The sequence below is a fragment of the Nymphalis io genome, chromosome 18 (assembly GCF_905147045.1).
Source record: "Nymphalis io chromosome 18, ilAglIoxx1.1, whole genome shotgun sequence".
Classification (NCBI taxonomy): Eukaryota; Metazoa; Arthropoda; class Insecta; order Lepidoptera; family Nymphalidae; genus Nymphalis; species Nymphalis io.
Window position 1 is genome coordinate 4,622,856 of NC_065905.1, and position 25,439 is coordinate 4,648,294.

Sequence of the window (25,439 nt, forward strand, 5' to 3'; positions counted from 1 at the left end):
AAGTTGGAACCGTGCCTCGGAAAGCACTTAAAAAACACGACACATTAAAAACAAACAAGGTTTTTTTTTGTGTGCAGTGCATTGAAAATGCTAGGAATCGGCTTAGGCAAAGATGTCCACTTTTAATGCCTTTTTAAAATAATATAAAAAAATACATACCGTCAACATTTATATACTCGAGAAAAAAAACTTACAATTGGCATGTTAGACAAGTGTGGAGATGCTGGGATTTGAACCCAGGACTTTCAGCATGCGAAGCAGACACTCTACCACTGAGTTACATCCCCGTTAGAAGATAACATGAAAATAACAGTTAGTTTATAAAAATTACCGAGATTTAATATATAATTATATACGACGGTACTTTATATTATTTTGAAATACATTATATATGACTGACTGCTTCGTTGATCTAGTGGCTAGATACAAGGCCGCAGACCGCGAGGTCCTTGGTTTAAATCCCAGGTCAAGCCATTAAAAGTTATTAGGTTTTTCTGTCTCAGTAGTAGCTCGGAGTTTGGAACTCCCGTGCCTCGGAAAGCACTTAAGAGTCCTGCACCTGAACTCTTTCTGGTCGTTAGGATTGCCGTCCCATCGGATTATGCGAGTTAGGGAATAGACACTATAACACACTATGTTATGCCTACTGCACTATGATATTATGTCCTGCGTAGTTGGCTAATCTCTCTTGAGATCGGTCGCCGTGGCCGAAATGGGTCCGTAGGATATCATTAATATAAATACAGTAACATCCTGTTAATGTCCCACTGCTGGGCCACACGCAGACGCAAATAAGACACACGCAGGTTTCCTCACGATCCTTCACCATCAAGCACTAGATGAATTATAAACACAAATTAAGTCCATAAAAATTCAGTGCTTGCCCAGGTTTGAACCCGCGATCATCGGTTAAGATTCACGCGCTCTTACCACTAGACCATCTCGGCTTTTTTTTTAAATATAGATACAATAAAAGCCAAATGACGTACACGAAATCAAAATGTCAAATATTTAAGAATCGTCATTTTAAATGAAGGATATATGGAAGGTAAGACACTACACATCTTCCACTATCTGGCGAGTATCGTAATTATTTGTATGTTAATGCAATCAGATTTTACTAAACGTGTACAGCGAGAAGTTTGGACGTTACAATAAAGTATCGTAAATGACGTGTTTATAGCATCGTAAATCCGGCACACGCTTTAATATTAAATGCACCCGCTTCCCTTCTAGCCTAAAAAATTTTATGATTCGCAAATAAGGGTTATTTTTACGTGTAAACGGAACAAAATGCTCTTTGAGAAAGGCATAAAAATAGTTAAGAGTAATGACTTTTTATGTTAACTGTTTTGATAAGTAAAACTGCGTCACGCGTAATCAAAACTTCTTTTGTTTTATATTAAGCACACGTTTTGCTTTAAAGTCGAGATGGTGCGACTCAAATGTCAATAAGTACAGAACCTTTATTTTATATATAAATGTCTGTTTTTATATCTATTTCATATCAATAGACCGATCATCGTGACAATTAGCACAATTTAAATGTATTTTTACACGGAGGAGGTTTTTATATTTTCCTCGTTGCTGTAACTCAAACTAGATGGCGCTGCTGCATGTCAACTTCTATACCGACCTACCTTTCGACATAACGATATGGTACACACAGACAGGACAACATCTGCCGAGTTTTGTTAGTACAATTTATTACATAAATAAAATATATTTACTTGAATTGCCATTAAGCAGGCTTCAATAAGTTAAAAAAAATATTAGTAAAACCTACTCTGATTCTGAATATGTCTGAATTTGAAAAATGCGCGAGTTGAAGTATTGTTGGTCTCGTGTAGGGACTAACTAACTGTATGTAATTTATAATTTTTTTAATTAAAACAAAGAGTAACTATTGAGTTTCTTGCCGGTTCATTTCGGTAGAATCCACAATCCGAACCGGTGGTAGCGCTTGACGATTCTTAAGTACTTGTAATAGTCTATTTGAATGAAAATATTTTGATTTAATTTAATATATTGACATCTACACTGTACAGAATCGATTGATCAGATAATTAGATTTTTTTTTATATGAAATATATACATTGCTAAGCTTTATATTTATATAGCTTGGCAATAAATAAAATAAAAACAAACTGTATAACTAAAGTAAACATTATTATACCTCTTAAGAAACAATTCGGTGACACGTGGCGGCAAATCTCTCAGGAATTCCTAAACTTCCCTAATTAAGTTTCATCTTGTTAAAAGTTGTCAGCGATTAGCGCTTGAACAATGAAAATTCCTTTTAAAGTATAAAAAATAATAATAATATTAAAGTATTAATGTTTGCGAATTTTTTGTAAATAGCTTCGTGGCTCATTTTATTGAAAAAAGGGGTGAAGAAAAACATTGTGAGGAAACCTGCACGTGTCGGACGAAATTATGACACATATGTGTCTACTCACCAAAATAGAGGCTTTAATAATAATAATGTATCCACTAACCTGCACCTTTTTATGACTTAGATATCTCAGTCTCAGTCTCAGTCAGTTTTCTGGTGGTAGGAATTTGTGCAAGCCCGTCTAGTTAGATACCACCCACTCATCATATATTCTAACGCAAAACAGCAGTACTTGTTATTATTGTGTTCCAGTTTGAAGGGTGAGTGAGCCAGTGTAATTATAGGCAAGGGACATAACATCTTAGTTCTCAAGGTTGGTGGCGCATTGGCGATGTAAGCGATGGTTAACATTTTTTACAATGCTAATGTCTATGGGCGTTGGTGACCACTTAGCATCAGGTCCCACCCATAGGCCCATCCCATATGCTCATCCGCCAACCTATACTATAAAAATAATTATTTTATTTTAATAAGAGATGTTATTTAAAATGATTGACAAATACTGAATATACATTGTTAAGTGCTCGTAAATGAATATTGCTGGTTCGAACTCGAGCAAACACTAAATAATTTTCATGTCCTTAATTTATGTCTAAGCGATTATTTCATAAGCAGCGTGGGTAAACAAGCTCCATAAATAATATTTTCCAAAGGCGAGGAGGCTTTGCCTAGCAATTAGACATTATTTGCTGTTACATTACTAGACAGCACGTAGCATGTATTGCACGACTCGCGCTTCAGTTATTATACTAAATAACATTTAAGTTAATATTTGCGTAAAGATTTCTAGTCATAGTACATTGATAATACTTTTACTAGTAACCTTCACACGAGTACAGACAACAACTGTATAAAGTTTCAACTCAATCGGATAAACGATGCGTGAATACATAGAACGCGAACAAAAAGTCAACGTTAACGGAATCAAAGATAGAATTCTGTATGTTTTTCAGTGAACAAAACGCTAGTAAAACCGTATCAGCTTCACACTAATTGTGTATAGAATTTTTGTTTTTTTTTGCGCATATTTTTGTTTTCATTCAGTCGGTACTTAGTTTGAATACAACAAGACGTTCGACGTTCGAATAATATTTCTGAAAACCAGAATTCAATAATAATTACGCTTGAAATAAACGTTACAATCGATATTAGCGCAAATAAAAATTGAAATAGACATAGACAATAAAGTTATACCCGCAAAAATTTACTTTTTTGAAATCGGTGAAAGCCATAAAAATAGTACGTGTGGTATATTGGAGCGATGCTGTTTGTATTACGATTTAAAGTTAAAAATGTTTTGGAGTAACAAGTAAATTAAAGGTATGTTAAATCGGGTTTTAGAATTATAGCTAGTATTATACTCGTACAAGCTCTACCAGTAGCGGCTACGAATAATAATAATTTTACTTTTTTATTGTGCTTTACATGTTTTACCAGTCCCAACTTTTGTGTCACTCATATGTTCTAAAATCATCAATCAAAGTCTGAATTGTTGTATTCCGGTTTAAAGTAGCCAGAGTAATTACAAATACACGGAACATAACACCGGTGATCACGGGGTTGGTAGTCCGTGTACGGCTTAAGCAGTAATTTTTACTTCTTGTAATAACAGTAATTTTAAAGTTACCACTTACCATCAAGTGGACCATTTGCTTTTCTGTCTTTAAAATAAATTAAGAAAAACTTCAATACACATTTTCCATTTTGTGTGATAATGAAAGACTACTTTTTTCATTCATTACTATATGTAATATTTCTCAATGAATAATAAAAAATATTTAACATATATTATTATATAATTATTATATATTTTTTTTTCGAATTAGACTGAAAAATTTACTCGTTAAAACAAACAGACTCTTCCCCTTTATGATATATATTAAACTATTTTATAAGAAAAATAACACTTCTACTTAACTCTTTATATCTACTTTATATCTATTTTACTTCCAAAGCTCTGATACCAACTTAATTTAAATTGAAATCTCCTTTTTTTCCCGAGTCCATAACAAATACCTTAGATTTTTTTAATGTGAGTGAGCCAGTGTAATATAACAAGCGACATAACATCTTAGTTCCCAAGGTTGGTGGCGCACGGCCGATATAAGGGATAGTTAATATTACTTACATTCCAGTGGTTGCCATCAGTTTCCTCATTTTCAAGATTGCGTAGTTATCTTACATAAATAAAAATAATGTCTGTCTTTGAACTTCATTGTTTGTTCATCGAAAGCCGGTTCGTATTTGTTCTTCTTACATAAGGGCACGTGCAGAATCAAATAGCTTGGAAAAGGAAATAAAACCGTATTCACTGTGAAACATTTTACTAGAGATAAACATTGTGGTATATTTTGTTTACATTTAAGAAAACATATATTATGTTGAGAATAAATACTTGGTATACTAGATGCGCCGCGCGATTTCACAAGCCTTAAACACCCCCCCCCCCCGTCCCCTTCGTCATAGCGTGTTGTCACGTTATGCCTTAGTAAATAGTTATAAATCATATACAAAACTGCGTATATAAGAAAACTACTTAATTCGGAAAGCCGAAATTAAGAATTAGATTTATTTTATTTTATTAGTATTTATGTATTAGTAAATAGTATCTATACATAAAATATTTCATACTATTTAAAAATAAATATTTAATTCGATTTACAAAGAAAATTGGAAATAATAATACAGCTGCTTTTACGCTCTAAATAATTGTAAAAAGTTATTCATATTTAAACTACGTTTTTAATTACATTTTGTGTTTATTCGTTTCGTATAAAAATATAAAATAATTAAAAAATTATAAACATTAAACTATGTAATACAATTTTTAAAAATATTATTAAGAATTCTAGTACAGATACCGCAATGGTACAACACCGAACATTTCATAACGCACAGCTTCATTTGCATCTAGATATTTAGAATTTGCGGTATTGCTTTTTTCAACAAAAAACAGATGGCGCCACCGTTGAATTTGAAGCGAAGCGTAGAAATTGTGTTATACACAGTTGAACTGTCACCTCGGGTGTGATATGCAGAGAGATCGAGTTCCTATTTATCGTATTTTTTATATGATTTCAAAACGTTTAACCTCACATTTACTATGCGCCAGTAAAGAAGCGATATATAAATGATCACAAAATATTGTACCATTGGATATCTTTATTGGTTTTTGGCTACCAACTTGGAAGCTGAGTATTCTATATATATTGAAAACATACATCAGTATACATATTGTTTTCTTTAGTATTCTTTTTTAGATTATTTAATAGTGATTGGTTATTTTTATTATATGTTAATTTTTTATAAATTTTAGAATATATTTTATTTGTTATTAGGTTTTATGATGTGATTTTAATTTTGTGTGTATATTATCTCATTCGATTCGATCGATTTCGATCGACGAGCCGGTTGGCGTGGTTGGTGGATGCTTGCCTTTCACGCCGAAGGATTTGCGTTCGATTCCCACCCAGGATAGATATTTGTGTGCATGAACATGTCTGTTTGTCCTGAGTCTGGGTGTAATTATCTATATAAGTATGTATTTATAAAAGAAAAATAGTATATGTAGTATATCAGTTGTCTGGTTTCCATAGTGCAAGCTCTGTACAAGCTTCATTTGGGATCAGATGGCCGTGTGTAAAAAATGTCCCAGGATATTATTATTATAATAATATATCCAAATTAAACTTGTTCTTATTCTTAAAGTACGTGTATTATGAAAGTATATACTTAATTAAAACAGCCATTTAAAAACGCACGTTTGAAGGTCAAAGTAATTTCCATAAACATTTTATGTAATCAATGTCATAATACAAACTTTAATAAAAAACGAAAACTACAGAATTTAACTGAAAACGTTAAATTAAATATAGTAAAAGACTGTTAACAATTGTTTTCATCGTGAAAGTAGTAATATGATTACGTGCAATTCTGTTTATAAATCGAATTAAATATTCATTTTAAAATTATACAGTGCAACATTTTCTGTATGAACGCAGCATATAATGTAAAGTATGAAAGGAACATAATATATGCAGCGGCAATACAATTTTCATGTTTTGTAAAGAAGCGTCCGGAAGGCAAAATTGCCTTCAAGCTTGAGAGAACGTTTGTATTTTATTATACATAAATACGAAATATAACTTGCGAGCATAATATAAATATGGGTTAATTTATAACATAGGAATAATTTACATTAAATTAAATATTTATATAAAAATCGATATTGAAAATTAATGTAGGATATATAGGCTGTGTCAGGATGTATGTGCAAGCTCATCTGAATAGGTACTATCCACTCATAAAATATTCTACCGCCAAATAGCAATACTCAATATTGTTACGTTTCGCTTGGAAGGGTTAATGAGCCAATGAAACTTCAGGCACACAGGACATAACATTAGTAATTTAAGAACGTCTACCAATATATACTATAAAAATACAATATATACGTCTACCAATATATATATACTGGTGGTAGGGCTTTGTGCAAGCCCGTCTGGGTAGGTACCACCCACTCATCAGATATTCTACCGCAAAACAGCAATACTTGATATTGTTGTGTTCCGGTTTGAAGGGTGAGTGAGCCAGTGTAATTACAGGCACAAGGGACATAAAATCTTAGTTCCCAAGGTTGGTGGCGCATTGGCTATAAGCGATGGTTGACATTTCTTACAATGCCAATGTCTAAGGGCGTTTGGTGACCACTTACCATCAGGTGGCCCACATGGCTCGTCCACCTTCCTATTCTATAAAAAAAAAAATATTATTAAAAAAAGAATGCTAAATGATGGCAAGATTGCTTGCAACATTACAAAGCAACCAAACGAAGACGAGGTTTCACATTTTATAAGTATTTTCGTTGGACTATTCAACTCAAGGCCAAATGTTATTAAAGCAAGCAGCGCAAAGAGACAATTTGGAATTCGAGACGAGAATTTGTTTTGCTTGGCATCATCAGCATTTTTTGCCGCAGTTTTCAAATTTAGGGCTGTTTCCATTAAAAAAATCTTTTTGTTTTATATTTCTAATGTTAAGAGGGAGTACGAGGTAGGCTCTAAGATAACGAAGCAGTTAAAGCATTTGTGCACTTAAAACATTACTCTTCTCAATTTGTCTGTAGTCTTGTACAAAATGACATTTGATTCCCAAACATGTCTTAAAAGCTTAGAGAATTTGAAAGAAATTTCGGCGTACAAACTTTCATAGCCTTGTATTAGCATATAGAGTACACGGAATACATAGCCCCGTGAGTGTTACCTCAACCGAATTTTACGTAACTACAAGAAGATATCAGGAAAACAAATACTTTAACTGGAAATAGGAGTACCATGGACAAAAAATAGGAGATGGCTCTGTGGCTAGAATATGAATCTTTAACTAAGGTTTCTGATTCAATCCTGCGCAAGCAGCACTGAGTAGTCAAAGGCTTTATTTGTTTTAAGCGACTGTAAAAAAGAAGCAAAAAAGGATTTACTTAATTCAATAGCTTTTTTTAAATATTTGTTATAATACCAATATTCTTAAAGGAATCTCTAAAGGAAGCTCTAAGTTCCTAAATTATAAATAATCCGTTTGGCTTATTTTCGTACAATGAAAATCGTTTCAATGTCAGCGGCTTTACCCAAAGAACGGTGTTGTATGATATAAAACTGTGAAAGTAACTGAAATAAACGATCCCGGCAGTTTCGATATCAGTCAATTGCCTAGCTGTATTATTTGATAAAGTTCTAGATCTATTTACATATTAGTCAAGTTGTTTTCTAGTAATAAAAGGAATTGAGAGAACTCCTCAAATGTTGCTCAAGCGTTTGCATTTAGACATTCTCATTTGCTGAAGTGGAATGAAGCAGACCACAGATGGCTACCGGAACTCTTTAATGTATTTTACAAGTGGCGCCAAGACGAACTTTTTTTATTCGCATTTTTTTAGAGTATTAATTAAAGTCGGTCCATCATGTACAATGGGACATGATGGACGTTGGACTAATATTAAAGGCAACTCAGTTTAATTGTTACAGGAGTATATGTATGTATGTATCTATATAGAGTTATCTACATGTTCCTACAAAATTATTTCCGTCACGTGTAGATACGATTCATGGAACGTTGAAACCCCAAAGGGTTTCGAGGCAGATTAAAACTTTCACAATAAAAAGGATTATGTACTAACATGTTCCTTATAAGTATTTTTTTTATCTGATTCATTTATATGGTATTCGCTTTTATATTTTTGCTTATATAAACTGATATTATATACTTTAAAGTCAACTATATTTTTAAGATATATAACGTTCACCAGTACTTGTATTCTTTATGGGACACAAAATATACACAACTAACATCCTTAGTTATCTTTGACTACTTGCGCATATCCTATGATCCACTTGTCTAGCGCAGTGATCCTCAACTTTTTTTTGTTGCGGCACATTTAACAATTTCAAAATTTGGCGGCACACAAAGAAAAAAATATGGGCTTGAAAATTATTTACTTACCTATACACCCTGCATAAAATAGGTAACGAACCCAATCAATTTTTATGAATTTAAATATCATATTATTTAATAATATTAACATAATTGTGTATAAAATTTGGCGGCACACTTTTAGAATTTCGCGGCATACAAAAATGCCGCGGCACAGTGACAATATAATAATATTGATATCGGCTTTTAAACCAATTTCATCCTATATTGCTTACAATTTTTCGTAAAATTCGTAAAATTCGATTCGATCCAGTTTTCTCGTACAATAGAAATTTGTTCAAAATACACATAGGTTCATGAAATACACATATGTTCATCAAACGGATGTTAAATAAATAAGACGTCGTTTTACAAACAATATCGCGTTTGCAATCTTTGCGGTCGTATCTAGCAAACTAGCCGCTGCTCTGAGTACATATTTTACGTCGCACCAGATGCCTAGTTAATTATACGCGTGTCTCGTTACGTTATTATATGAAATTATAAAAAATAACGGGCAATGTTTTTAATAGAAATATGTTAATATTTTTTTTTTAAATGAATGAATTTATTTTGTTGTTTTTTTTTTATTTTATTTTATAAAATGCAAAAACTTTACTGAGTAATTCATAATTAAATCAGCGACAAAGCTAAAACTATAAATCATAGATAATTTATGTATCGACTTTATATGAATATTTAAAAAAAAATTGATCATAATAATTATGTTTATCTGATATTAGACAAACGTCATCTATTTTGATAAGTATAAAAACTGCTTATTAAATAATAATAAAAATAATGATAAAGTTACCAACATTTTACCAAACAGTGTTTGAAGAAGTGATTTTAAATGCGAAACATTAATATTATCGGTAAGTCATAAAAAATCACGAAGATTAAAACACTGTTGGTCAATAAAAAATTTTAATCAAAAATGTATTAGGCTATTTAATTATTTAAAAGTCAATAACAATTCAAATGAAAATTATATTAAAGAAAAGCAAGAGCCAGTATACCTATTATTGCTGGCTAAAGGCTTCTTACCGTTTTGAAGCTTGAAGACATGCGCCGACTTCATCACGTTTTTTCATCGAAGAACATGAGATGAGTTATAAACAAAAATTAAACTCATGAAATTCAGCGATACTGCCTAATAACCCCAAACATAGGTTAACATTCACGTGTTCTAGCCCATCTCTTTTTATGGGCGTTTATAAATTTCATAATAAAAAAAAATAAGTAAGAAATATACATATTTCCGGTTAACTAAAACGACTAGGGCGATAAGAATCTGCAAATTTAGTAGTACAGGTATGAAAGTTTCCTTACTAAGCCCGAAGAGAAAGTTTGCACGAGAATATGCGGTTCTTAGTATTCAACTTGAATTTTAAGGGTTCATGTAACTTTAAAGTTAACCTCACGACTCAGGTGAGTCACAAATGAACTTTTATATATAATACATTAACTAAAACTTTCGAAATGGAAATTTTAAATTGAACATAATAATTGAAGACATTCTTGGTGATGATTGATGATCTCTAAAAACCCAATAGTTTTCATTTGACCCGACCGGGTATTGAACCCAGGATCTCGATATCTCTAGGCTTATGAGATATAAACTAGACGACCAAGGTAGTTAAGTATATTCTTGTTTTCAAAAATATTGATTCAATAATAAAAATCATAGCTAATAGGCTTAAATTTTCCAAAAGATAATTACCCTTCGATGTCTCCCAGTATCGCTAATTGCTACTAGTCAATCAAATTTACATAAAGTAAAGCCAATTTACCAGTAAATTTAGGTAACTTCGTGTTAAGCATCGTCACGTTAAATTTATTAAATGTAAATAATAATCAACGCTATTTGATTTGTCTTTTAGAAACACCGCTGATTTTTGAAAGATCAAATAGCCAATTTAGATAACCTTTCATCAATATTTTGCCTGTCGCTTTAATAAGACAATAAATCTATACATATTTTTTTTAAATATTAAAAGACCATCCTGTTATGCAATGCATCAGACTAACAGATACTATGTATTACTTGTAAAATATTTTTTTCATATTATTTTTACAATTATTTAAAGAAAATGCTATGTACTAAACTTTATCCAGTGGATAGAACATGTCAATCTTTTATATATTACTTTCTAAATTTGTATGTGCTTAATTTGTTTTTATAATTCATCTCGCACTCAGCTTTACATAAAAGCTCTAAATCTTCTTCTTTAAAAACAAATTAGTCTTTGATTAGCAGTAACAGTCTATGAATATCCTACTGCTGGGCTAAAACCTCCTCTCCTTTTTTTGAGGAGAAGGTTTGGAGCTTATTCCAATACGGTGCTTCAATTTGGGTTGGTGGAATACACATGTCACAGAATTCCAGTAAAATTAGACACATGCAGGTTTCCTCACTATGTTTTTATTTACCTTCAAGCACTAGATGAATTATAAACACAAATTAAGTACATGAAAATTCAGTAGTTCTTGCCCGGATTTAAACCGACGAACATCGGTTAAGACTCATGCGTTCTAATCACTAGGCCATCAAGGATCACCAGTGGAATAAATATAGGATAACTTGTCATATCAATTCTATTCAATAATTGTAATATTCAACTACGAACACAATCAAAATCAATAAATTCTCAAAATAAAATTGTAAAATTAGTAACGCAACAGTAGTTAATAGGTTTACTTCCAAAGTCTAAGCTTTGACAGTTATCTGCATCTTGAGGATATAAAAGTAAAAAAATAAATTTATAATTGGACGGAAGACGTGCAAACGGGGCACCTGATTAGTGGCCACCTGCGCTCATAGACATCGGAACAATACGAAATAATGACTGTTATTCAAGCCACCAATGCGTCAACTGCGGGAGATCTACCTCTTTTGGTCTGAAAAAAATTTTCGTTCACCATCCAACCCAAAACACAACGATGCAAAGTATAATTGCTATTCAACGGTGAATTAATTGTCAATAATTTATTTTTCCTATATATTATATTTTTAGGGGTAACAAATAGAAAAACTAAACTGCGGATACATAAATTTCTGTGTTAGATACATTCAATACAAGGAAATCTAATATTAATATTCAGAGCTCAATAGCGATAACATTTTAGTCTAGGGTTGGTGCCAACAAATAATTGTATCATTCATTGCAAATAGCTCGACAAATATTCAATTAAAATGTATGTAAAATAGTTCATGCCAGTTTTGCTGTTCTACAAATTATTTGTTGAAATTGCATTTTATACACGGTTTGCTGGAAAAAGGCCTTGTCCTCAAGACAAGGAAACAGCTAAATCCACTTTTCTGTTCTGATAAACATTTTTAAAATTTTTCCTTCACTATACAAACAAAACATTAGCAATGCAGTCATATAAGCCGAGGTAGCCTACTGTAAAGGACAGTTAATAATGTTATAGCAATTTATCCCGCAACCCCTCGATATGTGTTTAAGAAGGCCATTGTGGTTTTAGTGGGTAAGAATCCCAAATAAACTGGTTCCTAAAATGGCCCGTGTACTTTTTGAATGTTTCCAATGCGTGAAAAAAAAAGTGTAAGAAATACGTTAAGGAACTTAAATAGGTATTAATATAATAAATATGCAACAATACAACATAATGCTCAAATCGTGACCGCGTGGAATGGTGGCAAAAATTCTAACAGCATTTCCCTGTTGAATCTCAATTCCAATTCTCTGGGTGAATATTAACCAGCTCTCTAACACTGGTGAAGGCAATTAAACTATTATTTTATGCATAAATAACTCCATCTGAATCCAGTTACATTATATTTGAAATATTTTAAATGATGTTTTATTATTATTATTAGCTTTGGTGCTAGACAAAGTCCTTCTCGCAGCTTAAATATAAGTTCTGGAAGTTTTCCACAACGTGACTCTAATGAGGATTACTGTATACACATATGCACCATCGAGCAAAAGATGAATTATAAGCACAAATTAAGCACATGATAGTTCAGTGGTTCTTGCCCGGACTTAAATCCATAATTTTCTGATAGATTTTTGACACCACTGAAATAATTCAGGTCTACAACTAAATATTTACCGTAATTTCGAAGTACGAATGTGGAAACGCCGTACGTTATACGTAAACTACGTAGTGAATTTTTTTTTAATAAAAACCAAATAAATTTTTATTTGACCTATGCAGGTGGTACTGACGACCACAGACCTCGGTATTTACAACCACATAGGTAGCCACCAAAACTATATATAGTCCTTGGTGAATATAGCTATCGCCAATAGCCAATAGAAATAACAACAGCATTTCTAAAGTTTGAATCCAGTAATAATTGGACCGTTTATGCCAAATCGCTAAATAGAAGTGTTCACTGAAACCGCATATTTGAAAAAGAGCCAAATAATCTGCCTCCAACTATCTGCAGCGCACACAGTAAAAAAATAATCAAAATGCCTTTGTATAAATCTCTTTCGTAATATTTTTGGTCCAATTAAGATTTTTTTTAAATTCCGTTAGTAGTAGATTCGTGCATTAATTGCTTAACATTAGTAAGACGATGCAATTCCTGGATCACCACCATTCAACCATCAGTTATTCCTTTAAATAGCAATTCTTTGCTGCATTTTAATGGTGAATAATTCAATTTAATAGAGACTTTTACTGGTGGTTATAGCCCATATACGAGCTCGTTTAGGTAGGTACTACCCACTCATTAGATATTCTACCGCAAACAGCAGTACTTGGTATTGTTGTGTTCCAGTTTGAAAAGTGAGTGAGCCAGTGTAATTAAAGACACAAGAGGCATAACATCTTAGTTCCCAAGGTTGGTGGCGCATTAGCTATGTAAGCGATGGTTAACAATTCTTTCAATGCCAATGTCTATGGGCATTGGTGACCACTTATCATCAGGTGGCCCATTTGATCGCCCACCTATCTACTCTATAAAAAATATAAGAGCAAGGCGGCGCTTTTGTTACTTACAATGCTATAAATAGACGAAGGTATGACCACTAACCATCAGATGGCTTTTAACTTGTCTGACTTCCTAAAACTAAAGTAAACAGCCTGTAAGCATTCCACTGCTGGGTAAATGTCTTCTCTACTGTTGAGAAGAAGATTTTGAGCTTATATGTCGACTTCAAATATTTAATCATTATAGTACGAGATACGTTATGAGAAATATATACCCTCATCTGTTATTTAATGATGACTGTGCTTATTTTTTTTTTTTATATCGCCGGGAGGGCAAATGACTCTACTCCACCTGATGGTAAGTGGTAGTAGAGTCCAAACGCGACGACGGCCAGTACAGACGGGAAAAACGTTCTGCACTAGCCGCCTTCGCCTTGCCGGCCCGCAAGATGCCTCTTCACGCCTCGTTTGAAGGAACCCGGGTTGTAAGAGGAGGGGAATACGTGAGCTGGTAAGGAATTCCATTTTTTGGAAGTGCGACAAAGAAAGGAGTTGCCAAATTTCTTTGTTCGCGATGGAATTGATGTCACAGTTAGGCGGTGACATCGAGAACCAGCTCGCGTGGACTTAAGAAGGAAGGGGGAAGCAGGAATTAGAGAGAATAATTCCTCAGAGCACTCGCCGTGATACAGTCGATAGAAAGCGCTCAGTGCTGCTATCTCACGACGCAATTGTCGAGCTGGTTGGCGTGGTTGGTAGAACACTTGCCTTTCACGCCGAAGGTTGTGGGTTCGATTCCCACCCAGAACAAACATTTGTGTTTGAGCGCACACCTGTGTTTTCTTGGCATTAAACTCAACAAGATTATCAGAACCCCATTTGGCGATGAGCTCTAATGTCCTATCGAGTTCAATAACAAGATTCTCCCGCCTCTCCTCAGTTTCCGCCCGCCCAGCCACTGCGCGTCCGTGGTATCCACCATGCACTGTACTATCATCTGCATAGCAATGTATGTTCCCAAGAGAGAGCATATCATTGATATGCAAAAGAAAGAGTGTGGGAGATAGCACAGATCCCTGGGGGACGCCAGCATTCACTACATAGAATTGTGAAGCGCAACCATCTACTAAAACACGAAGGCTACGCTTGTGTAGGAAGCTGGCAATCCAGGTGCATAGCTGAGCAGGCAGACCATATGCCGGTAGCTTGGAGAGAAGACTTCTGTGCCAGACCCTGTCGAAAGCCTTGGAGATATCGAGGCTGACAGCCAACGATTCTCCATGCTTGTCGATAGCTTCACCCCAGAGGTGCGTTACGTACGCTAGAAGATCACCTGTGGACCGTTTTGGTCGAAACCCGTACTGACGATCATTAATTAGACAGTGATCTTCTAGGTAATGGATCAGTTGGTTGTTTAAAATCCGTTCCATCACCTTACAAAGTACTGAGGTGATAGCTATTGGCCGATAATTTGCCGGGTCAGACCGATCCCCTTTTTTGGGAACCGCTTGCACATTAGCTCTTCTCCAAGCCTCCGGCACACTTCCCGAAGAGAGAGAAAGTTGGAACAGGTGCGTTAACACAGGAGACAGCTCCGCTGCGCACTTCTTCAGCACTATGGCTGGTATTCCATCGGTATGGTATTCCATCAAGTGATTGCAGCTCCGCACGCACATCACGTTGCCTGATTTTAATGTCAGGCATCGTATGGCCACATGCAGGTATTGTAGGTGGCAGTGCACTACAATCATCGATGACGGAATTGTCGGCAAAGAGTTTAGCCAGGAGATCAGCTTGCTCTTGCGGACTGTGAGCTAGCGATCCGTCCGGATTTCTGAGCGGTGGCAGCGAAGGTTGGCAGAAATTGTTTTGCACAGACTTGGTCAGACGCCAGAAGCTACGGGAGCCCCTAGGATGCGAAACAAGGTCATGACCAATCTGTACAATGCGCTGTGCATCCGCTCTCGTGTATGCCTTTCTACAGGACTTGGAATTTTTATTATAGTTTGCTTTCAGTGAGTCAATGTTAGATGCCCCGCTAATGCGGCCGTTGATCCACTTGCGATATGCCACCTGCTTAGCTGATACAGCATCGGCACATTCACGAGTGAACCAACGGTTACGCGTACTCCTACTGACGAGATCTGAGCTAGGAATGTAGTATTCCATTCCCAGCATGATCTCGCCAGCAACAGCAGCGGCACTAGCTGTCGGGTCATTCCCACTGAAGCAACGTTCCTTCCAAGGGACCGACGCATAGTAATCGCGCATACCGTCCCAATCCGCCGATTTATAGTGCCAAACGCGACGTTTGCATACCGCTAGTGGCGGCAGCTTGGCCTGTGGCACTCTGGTAGAAATAAGGCTGTGATCCGAAGAGCCAAGAGGAGCCTGAACCACAACCTGATATTCCACCGGGTGAGAAGTCAGCAGAAGGTCCAGTAGAGAAGGTGCTTGCCCATCAATGTCTGGGATCCTGGTGGGCTGATCAACCAGTTGGGTCAAGTCATGTGTGAGAGCAAAAGCATGAGCAGTCCTTCCAGCATGGTCAGTTTTGAGGGATTTCAACCAGGATTCGTGGTGAGCATTAAAGTCCTCCAAAAACACCAATTCCGCGTTAGGAAATTGCTCTTGCGCAGCATCTGCCACCCGACTAAGATGGTCAAATAGTCGGCTTGTCTCCAAGTCACCATTGTGGGATCTGTAGAGGCACACGTAGACTCGGCTCTGACGAACCAGGTCCACACGTACCACCAACATGGAGAAGGAGGGGTCCTCCAAGCAGCGCAGTCGGTGACAGCAAACATCCGTCCTGACGAACAAGCATACTCCGGCTTTCGCTTTGAAGGATTCTTCAAGCGTGTAGCCGGGATAATTAAGGTAGCTGGTATCGGCAGGACGGAGTATTTGTGTCTCCGTGAGAAACAACATTGCTGGTGGTGGACGGCGTTGAGGTTAGTGTGGAGTCCTCGGATGTTAGAGAACTCGACCTCAAACAGCGAGGGTATGGTGGGGGTGAGCACCGCTGTACGACCGTTATTTCTTTTTTGTTGCGCCATTTGGGAGAAATTAAATGGAAAAGAGACGTGAAGCGAGCGATGTATTGCCACGATAGGGATGGGCAAAGTGTGGAGGCGTGTTTCCCCAAGTGGTTGCCAAAAGGAAAAATACACTGACCCGCCGGACGGAACGGCCCCCGAACCCCCCCGGAAGTGGCCGCCGGGACCCCACCTACCGGTCACCAACCGGCACGACGGTCCACCCCGAGATTATGCGTGGCCTGGTGGGGCAGCCTCACGAGCTGGTTAGGCACGCTCGGGCCCCTGTACTATGCCACGGGCGGCCAGCGGAACAGCCGTTTCTTCGGGTCTCCCTGACCGGCAGGTCAATACAGTTTCCCCCGGCATTGGTTCAACAGCCGTCTCCAACCGGACCAACACCCATCGCGGCAATACTCGCTCGGGCTCTGGCTGTACGCTGGCTGACCTCGAAACGCGGCTGCAAGCCACTTCACGAGTTTTTCACCATGCGTACGGTGGTAACAAGCCAGGCGGATGTTAGCATCCTACCAACAGATGAGCAGATGGTCGCTCAGATATCCCTTAGTCGCCTCTTACGACACCCATGGGAAAGAGAGGGGCAGTGAAATGTATTCTTTCTCCGTCACTGCACGGATAAAAATATTACTTATATATATATACGCTTATTACTTATATATATATACTTTAGACAATATGTACATTAATAAATCGCAAATGGGTTGCCTTGCTAAATCACGGACCAACACTGTTAATTATCATTAGCTATAACTCACTTTTTTAGATGAACTTCCCTCATTTGGTATTTATGAAAATCGCACATTAATCGAGAAAATTTTACACGAGGAATTGGAAAAGGTTGTCTACTTTCTCTTTACAGTAACAGCCTGTGAAGGTCCCACTGCTGAGCTAAGGCCTCCTCTCCCTTTTTTAAGGAGAAGGTTTTTGACTCCTTCCACCACGCTGTTCCAATGCGGGTTGGTGGAATACACATGTGGCAGAATTTCAGTGAAATTAGACACATGCAGGTTTCCTCAAGATGTTTTCATTCACCGTCAAGCACGAGATGAATTATATCACAAATTAAGCACATGAAAATTCAGTGGTGCTTGCCCGGGTTTGAACCCACGATCATCGCTCGCTAAGATTCACGTGCTCTTACCACTGGGCCATCTCGGCTTTCTCTTTAACCTCTTTGAAATTGCCTGGTACAAATAGGTAAACAGGCGTCATTGATATACCCTTATCTGATTTTTTTATCCTTGTTTACATATCTTAGACCTTTATGTTGGTTATTAGCATGAGATATATAATACGCCAATGAACACTTTGTGATGCTTTTCTGAATTTGAACACAATTATTTAAGTTTCAACCTGTTCTAGGAACAGGCTTATTACAGCTTTCCTAAAATTATTAAAAACTACATTATTAAGGTGCTATATGACTGACCGTCCACTGTAATATGAGCTGCAAGCATGCTATATTTGAGCTGTAATTTATAAGCTATTAAAGCAACCATTGTAGAAGTCATACATTAGCTTTACATCAGCTACAGTTCTATGATGTTTTAAAATGGCTACATTATAGTAAATTGTAGGAGAACCCAATATCATATCTTATGAAAAATGGAATAAGATATGAAGATATGTGTTTGCTCTGGCCTCTCTGTGAATAGTTGGACGGGTATTTGTAAAGAGAACAGTTACTAGTAGATGTCTAGTCGATGAATATGCTGGGTAATATTTTTGGTTGGAAAAGTCATGTGTTCTATTTGTAAAAAAGTTTTATCTTATATATATTAAAAAGTACTCATTAAATATTATTCGTATAAAATAATATATGTAATGAAACGTAACTTGAATGACGTATCATTGATTCAAATTTCTTCCTCACACTTTAACGGGTTAAATCAGTTTTATATGCTTTAGCCGACATATAACTCGTTAATTGTTAATTATTTTATCAGTTATTGAGACTCGTGTAAGTTTGTTTTTTCTTAACTGTAATTATATTATATTTCAATCGGAGGAGTAGAAATAAACACACCTTATATTTACATATTCTATGCATTTTGTAATAGCTCTGCTATATTATAATGAACAAACAGTTCTTGATTAAAATATCTTCATTTATAAAACATTACTATTCCATTTTCTAAGAAGGTACTTATAACCGCTTTAATTTTTCTTCCAAAATTCCGATTTGTATTAAATTTAAAGTTTATAAAACGTAAAAAGTTTGTATAAAATATGAGTTATTTTATTCCTCAATTCGAAGAGTATCAACAATATTGACATGTATTATTTAAATATTTTTATAATAATTATATTTGTTTTTTTATCATATAAATATTTATATATTTATAAAATGACAAACAAGCAAAGAAAGCTGCATTTTTTATCTGTGATGGTTTTAAGCAAAAGTTGTGGCAGTTTCTTTAACAGATTCTACATTCCGTGCCAATATTCCAGTCGATTCCTAGTCTATTAAATACTAAAATTTATTTAGAATACTATATCCAATAGAAAACTTAACCGATATTATTAGTAGAGACTATTGAAGTAGCAAGATAGTACTGCCCAAGATCGGGATGGTTGGCGTTCTATGGGGGAGGCTTTCGTCCAGCATTGGAATGCAAAAAGCTGAAAAAAAAAATTGAAGTAGCCTTGGGAGGTCGTTGTTAAACATAAAACTTGGCGAGCGACACTCTATTATAACGTGAATTAACATTTCTGATAACTTTAATATTGACTCTAGATATTGTTTACTCTAAAATTCAATCAGCTTGTTACAAGTTCGTTAGACTTTCCGTTAATTTATTTAGTATAGTAAAGGTTATAAAGTATACATTACTGTTTTGATCTTGTCTACCTCTCCGCTTATATACTTCTTTATATATATATATAATTCTTCTGTTAATCACTGGACTCCTAAGCGACTACAACAATGATCTTTTTGTAGTCCTTGAATGGTTTAGTTTGGACCCTGGATTTTATTTGAAATAAATACAATTGTTATTTGACTTACGGGTGAAATAAAACATCTCCTTATATTATATAAATTGAATATTAATTTAAAGTTAGTTTCGTAACAATCATTTTATGCATGTGTGGGTTTCGATTTGTATTTGTGAGTAATTTTAACTACTTCGTTGATTTTGTGTAAGTGGCTCGCTTGTAAGGCTTAAGGTTCCGGTTCGTGTAAATATATAGTTATTGGGTGTTTTCTGTTGGAGAAATTATAGGTAAACGTGGCTCGTTTGTAAGGAATAAAGATTTTCATCAACAAAATTTTCATGCACCTAAAAGTTTTCGGCCCATGCTTGATTTGTCATTTTTTCCATAATATTTAGTGGAGAAATAGGGGTTAAACTTGCGCTTGCGCACAAACTTTGCGCTGTCTATTGTACACTTGGTTAATTTCCCTTGTGAATTGCCGACGTGTCCGAAAAAGGTCAAGAGGACATCATCATCATCACCATTATTATTCATTAACAAGAGTTTTGATAGTAAAGTGAATAAAAAAGGAGCCCGCGACTTTCACAAATAAATAAATGTCACATTACTCCAGAGAATGCTCCGCAAAACAAATTGTACCACTTAAAAAGTTTTGAGATGGAATTATATTTCTTGTTTTATCATCTCGTACAATCAACAATTTAGAATTTCTGTGTAACCATTTTTTACTTCTACTTTAAAGTTTTTTTTTAAATAAACAATCGTTGAAGTCTTTCTAATGAGAGAATGATATATATATATATATATATATATATATATAATATATAATATAATATATAATATATAATATAATATATATAATATATAATATATAATATAATATAAAAAATTAAGAGCATTTTATGATAAATTAATGGAAATAAATGGTGAAACCTTCATAAAATATTATTTATTTTCTTAATTTTTAGTTTTTTTTGTGGTGTCTGTAATTTTTACTAATTTTAATATGAAATATTGCTTTTTGGGTTTTACTAATATATTTTCCTTAGGAGGTTTTTACAAAACACAGCTGTGTCTTCTTCTTTCGAATGTCAAATCACTAATGACAGAAAGAGAGAAATTAGTGTTTAATTAAACAGTCGATAGGCAATGTTTAAAGTAAAGCCATAAGTAATTAAAGAAAACTGTTAATATATTCAGTGAGGCTTCCACAACTCTATTTAACAAAAAAATCGTTTAAAGAATTCTAGAAAGTTCTAACTTGTAATATAAAATGCTAAAACAAAAGATTTTTAGCTGTCTTCTACATTACCGGATCGGAGGTTACCGGATTTCCGGCCCGAACTTTACGCCTTTTGCATGGATGCTCGCACAACATTTCTCTCTCTTCTGAATATCCGATCCAGAATTGTTTCTGTCTAACGCTGCTTTACATTTACCAAAAAAATCCTGATGCCTTTCAAATATTGAAATTCACAACAACATAACCACAACAAGCGTATCGAAACCAAAATATATATTCTAATGGATCAGGACTCCGCGCCGGTGAGTGCTACATACTTATGTGGGGGAAATGCGTTTTTTTTATAAAGCCTTACTGAAAAATTACTAAACTAATGTACAAAATACATATACCAAGACATGCAGCGTCTTTCAGAAAAGGTTTCAGTATATAAAATTATTGTATTATTAGCTGAGCTTTGCAATTCCATCGTTTCTAAATAAGACTATTGATGTGATAATCATTAATTTCATATTCATGTATTGAACCTAATGAATTGACTAAAATAATTGTAAATAAATGCTTTATTTTTAAAGACTTATTATTTTATACACACAGCCGACACAATCATCATATCATATAGCTCGTTTTCAGATAATAGAGCATCTTGCTCAAAAAAATTGCTTTTTAAGCTCATGAACACAAAGGATGACTTGCTGGAGCAATAGAGAATAAACTCATTTTGTATGAGACGTTTCCGGCAACGCGTTGAGTCCCACAACCCCATGTATGATGGATGAGAGTGCCGAAAAACTCACTAACAAGCCGTCATGGGATTGCTTGCGCATACTACCGTGACGCCCTGACGGTTGGACCATTTATAAAGGACTCCGTTTCTACGGGGTTCTCGTGGTACAGTTAACACTTTTAGCTCCGGCGACACATACGGAGGGGTAGAAGGTGTGCATCGAATTCCTCTAGAATGAAACAAATAAATTAACCTATTTAAATTAAAAAATCTTTATATAACATAGAAAAATTACACTTTTTTATCGATGGACAAAAATCTACGACCGGTTAGGAAAAAATAAACCTCAGACCTGAGAAGAACCGGCAAAGAAAATCTTACATATCTTATATACATAATAATTGATCTTGATTAATCTGTTTTAGATCAAAAAACTAAAATTGGCACATATGTATATATATTATGTATTTTCTATAGAGAATAATAGATAGAGGATAGAGATAGATTGATAACTTATAAACCGTTTAACCGCATACCAGGGTTATTTGGGTTTCGCTGATATTGTAAATAATTAAATAATAAATATAAATAATTAAAAAATTATGTAACTTCGGTTGCTACCGAAAACCGCGAAACACAATACTAGGATCGTTACGATGCGAAGTGTTACTTATATACTCATCATCATCCATCGGTATCAAGCTAATCTTGTACATTTTCCACACTTTCAAAGCTCCCGTTTCCCAGCTTGCTATCGGCGAGAATGCGGCTTCATAGTCAAATCAATCGATCAATGTCAGCAGCAATGCGGAGAATATTTCATCCAGATTTCCCAATCCGAACTTTGGGCATCCATCCATATTCAGTCACTTTTCTCGATTCAAACGCAATGGGCCGGTTGGCGTGTTTGGTGGTGGTTTGGACTTGCCTTCCACGCCGAAGGTTGTTTGTTCAATTCTCACCCGGTATAGACATTTGTGCATGAACATGTCTGTTTGTCCTGAGTCTGAGTGTAATTAATCTATATGTATTAATTCTATATTATTTATAAAAGAAAAATAGTATATGTAGTATATCAGTTGTCTGGTTTCCATAGTACAAGCTCTGCTTAGTTTGGGATGAGATGGCCATATGTGAATAATGTCCTAGTATATTATTATTATAAACATACATACAGCAAACATACATAAAAAATAACATCACGCCATATTGAAACGAACTAGACGCGTTTTTTTTATATGTAAATTTTTAATACTATTAAATTAATATATGACTTTATAATTAAAGTTTTCTCACTAATCTAATTGAATATATCTATAGATATCTTATGACCTACCCACTCATCAGATATTCAACTCCATAACAGCAGTATTTGGTATTGTTGTGTTCCGGCTTAAATTTGAGTTTGAGCGAGCCAGTATAATTACAGGCACAAGAGACATAACATCTTAAGTTAAGCGATGCTTAACACTTCTTACATAGCCAGTCTATGGGCGTTATTGACTAATTGCCATCAGGTGGCCTGTGTTTTGCTCGTCCACCTACCAATACTATATAAAAAAATTAAGTAAAGCAACAGTTTAACTATTATGAATGTCGTGTTTTCCAAATAAAACACCTCAATTGTAATAAAATCTATGAGTCATAGTCTAATCTTACATAATCTAAAAAGCCTACACAATCTAATTCAGGCTAAGTAATAATTGATTTCAAATGCATTTTTTTTTAAGTCAACTTAGCCTATCTAACATTCCGTGCCTAAACTAGTTGATCTAGTGTAGGCACGAAATGTTAGATAGATATTTAAGGGAATGTAAATAATTAAGTTTATAATGTATAGTCATTTTGTGTCAAAAACAATATTTCAATTCGTTAATGACAGACCAGACCTCTGACGTGAATTAGATAAATACAGTTATTTGTTGTACAAGTTTATGTCGTTTATAGGTTTATTTGTAATTAAGATTAATACATTATATTTGATATGTACTCGTGAAAGAAATTTTATTAATTTTACACATAAATAAATATAGCCGAGATGGCCCAATGGTAAGAACGCGTGAATCTTAACCGATGATCTTGGGTTCAAACCCGAGCAAGCACCGCTGAATTTTCATGTGCTTAATTTGTGATTATAATTCATCTCGTGCTATATGGTGAACGAAAACATCATGAGGAAACTTGAATGTGTCTAATTTCGCTGAAATTCTGCCACATGTGTATCCAACCAACCCGCATTGAAGCTGCGTGGTGGAATAAGCTGTTACTGTTACTGTACACATAAATACACAAAAAAAAATCATTACAGTCGTTTAGGACGAATTCAGTGACACACGCGAAGGATGAATTATATATTATAATGTGATGATTAAATATATATGGAATAATATATCGAACAATGTAAAATATTTCTGTAAAGTCTCGATCAATTTGCTAGAACAAGAGATGTGCCAATCTACATTAGACTTGCAAAGCGTTGACAACTCGTGGGTACGGAAAAATTGAGGCGAAAAACTTTGCTCCCTCGAGACGAATTTCGCGTAAAATAAAGAATCATTGTAAATTCTTTTGTGATTCAAGAGTTATAGGATAAAATAATATATAGCACAATTTATGTATACACTCGTATACGTATTAAATTAATACAGTAAGGTCAAATTTTAAATATGGTGGGTTATCGTTACTGGTAACTTAATGCTTCCTGTATCCCAAAAACTTTATTGAATTTGACTTTGATTATTTAGGCTAGAATTACTTATTTAAAACAAATAGACGGACCTACAAAGTTTTGTTACTGGTTAGATATTTAAGGGCTGTTATTCAATGACAACATATTCACAACGTAGTTTCTAATTTATAAAATCAATAAGTAAGTGTAATGCCTCTAAGTTGATTAAAGCATTTCGATTTGATTTGTTTTGAAAGAACAACCTGCCTTTTACAATTTCTATTTACAATAACTACTGTGTATGTATTATGTAAGTATTTCTTAAATATATTTTGAATTATTTATATTTAATTTAAATAAAACAATAGGTATGTAAATTATTTGGAACAAGACATTAATTTTTTTTAAATTTGATTTTGTTATATAAGAGGTGAATTAATGGTGACCAGATTGTTCATTTAACTCAAACATCGACACGATAACTAAAACTGACAAGTGTAAAGTAATATTTCATATCATGAGATGGGTTACAATTTTATTATGAAAACGATAAATTGTATAGCTAATAACAAAATTTTATTTATGGAGTATAATGTGTATATATTTGAAATGATGAAAGCCCCGCAGACGTTCAGATATTCAACCACTTATTCAATTAAAACGCTTTGCTGTTAAATAAATACAAATAAATTTAAATAAAAACTTACATTTTTTATAGCGAACCAATAAAATCACTAGAATTGATTGTATTCCCTTCCTGTTATGAAGTATGCAAATCGAACGAATTATTTTTACAACTTCAATTGCAATTCGAGTTTGTTTGAAATATTCAAATGTTTTTATTTTAAGTGAAGTGAACATTGTAAGCCGTGATAGCCCAGTGGTTAGAACGCGTGACTTTTAAACGATGATCACGGCATTCAAATCACGGATTCAAAGCACCACTTCATATACATGTTAAGTACATTCGTATTTTTTTTTATAGAATAGGAAGGCGGACGAGCATATGGGCCACCTGATAGCAAGTGGTCACC

The 25,439-nt window shown here is 34.6% G+C and overlaps 1 protein-coding gene and 1 non-coding gene across 3 annotated transcripts in view; both read right to left on the bottom strand.

Annotated features, from left to right (window-relative positions):
• LOC126775553 (histone deacetylase 3) overlaps positions 1-25,439 on the bottom strand; it is a 398,376-nt gene that overhangs the window by 156,994 nt on the left and 215,943 nt on the right. The window lies entirely within an intron of this gene.
• Positions 216-287, bottom strand: Trnaa-cgc (transfer RNA alanine (anticodon CGC)). The gene has a single exon. It is a non-coding gene; the product is annotated as a tRNA-Ala (tRNA).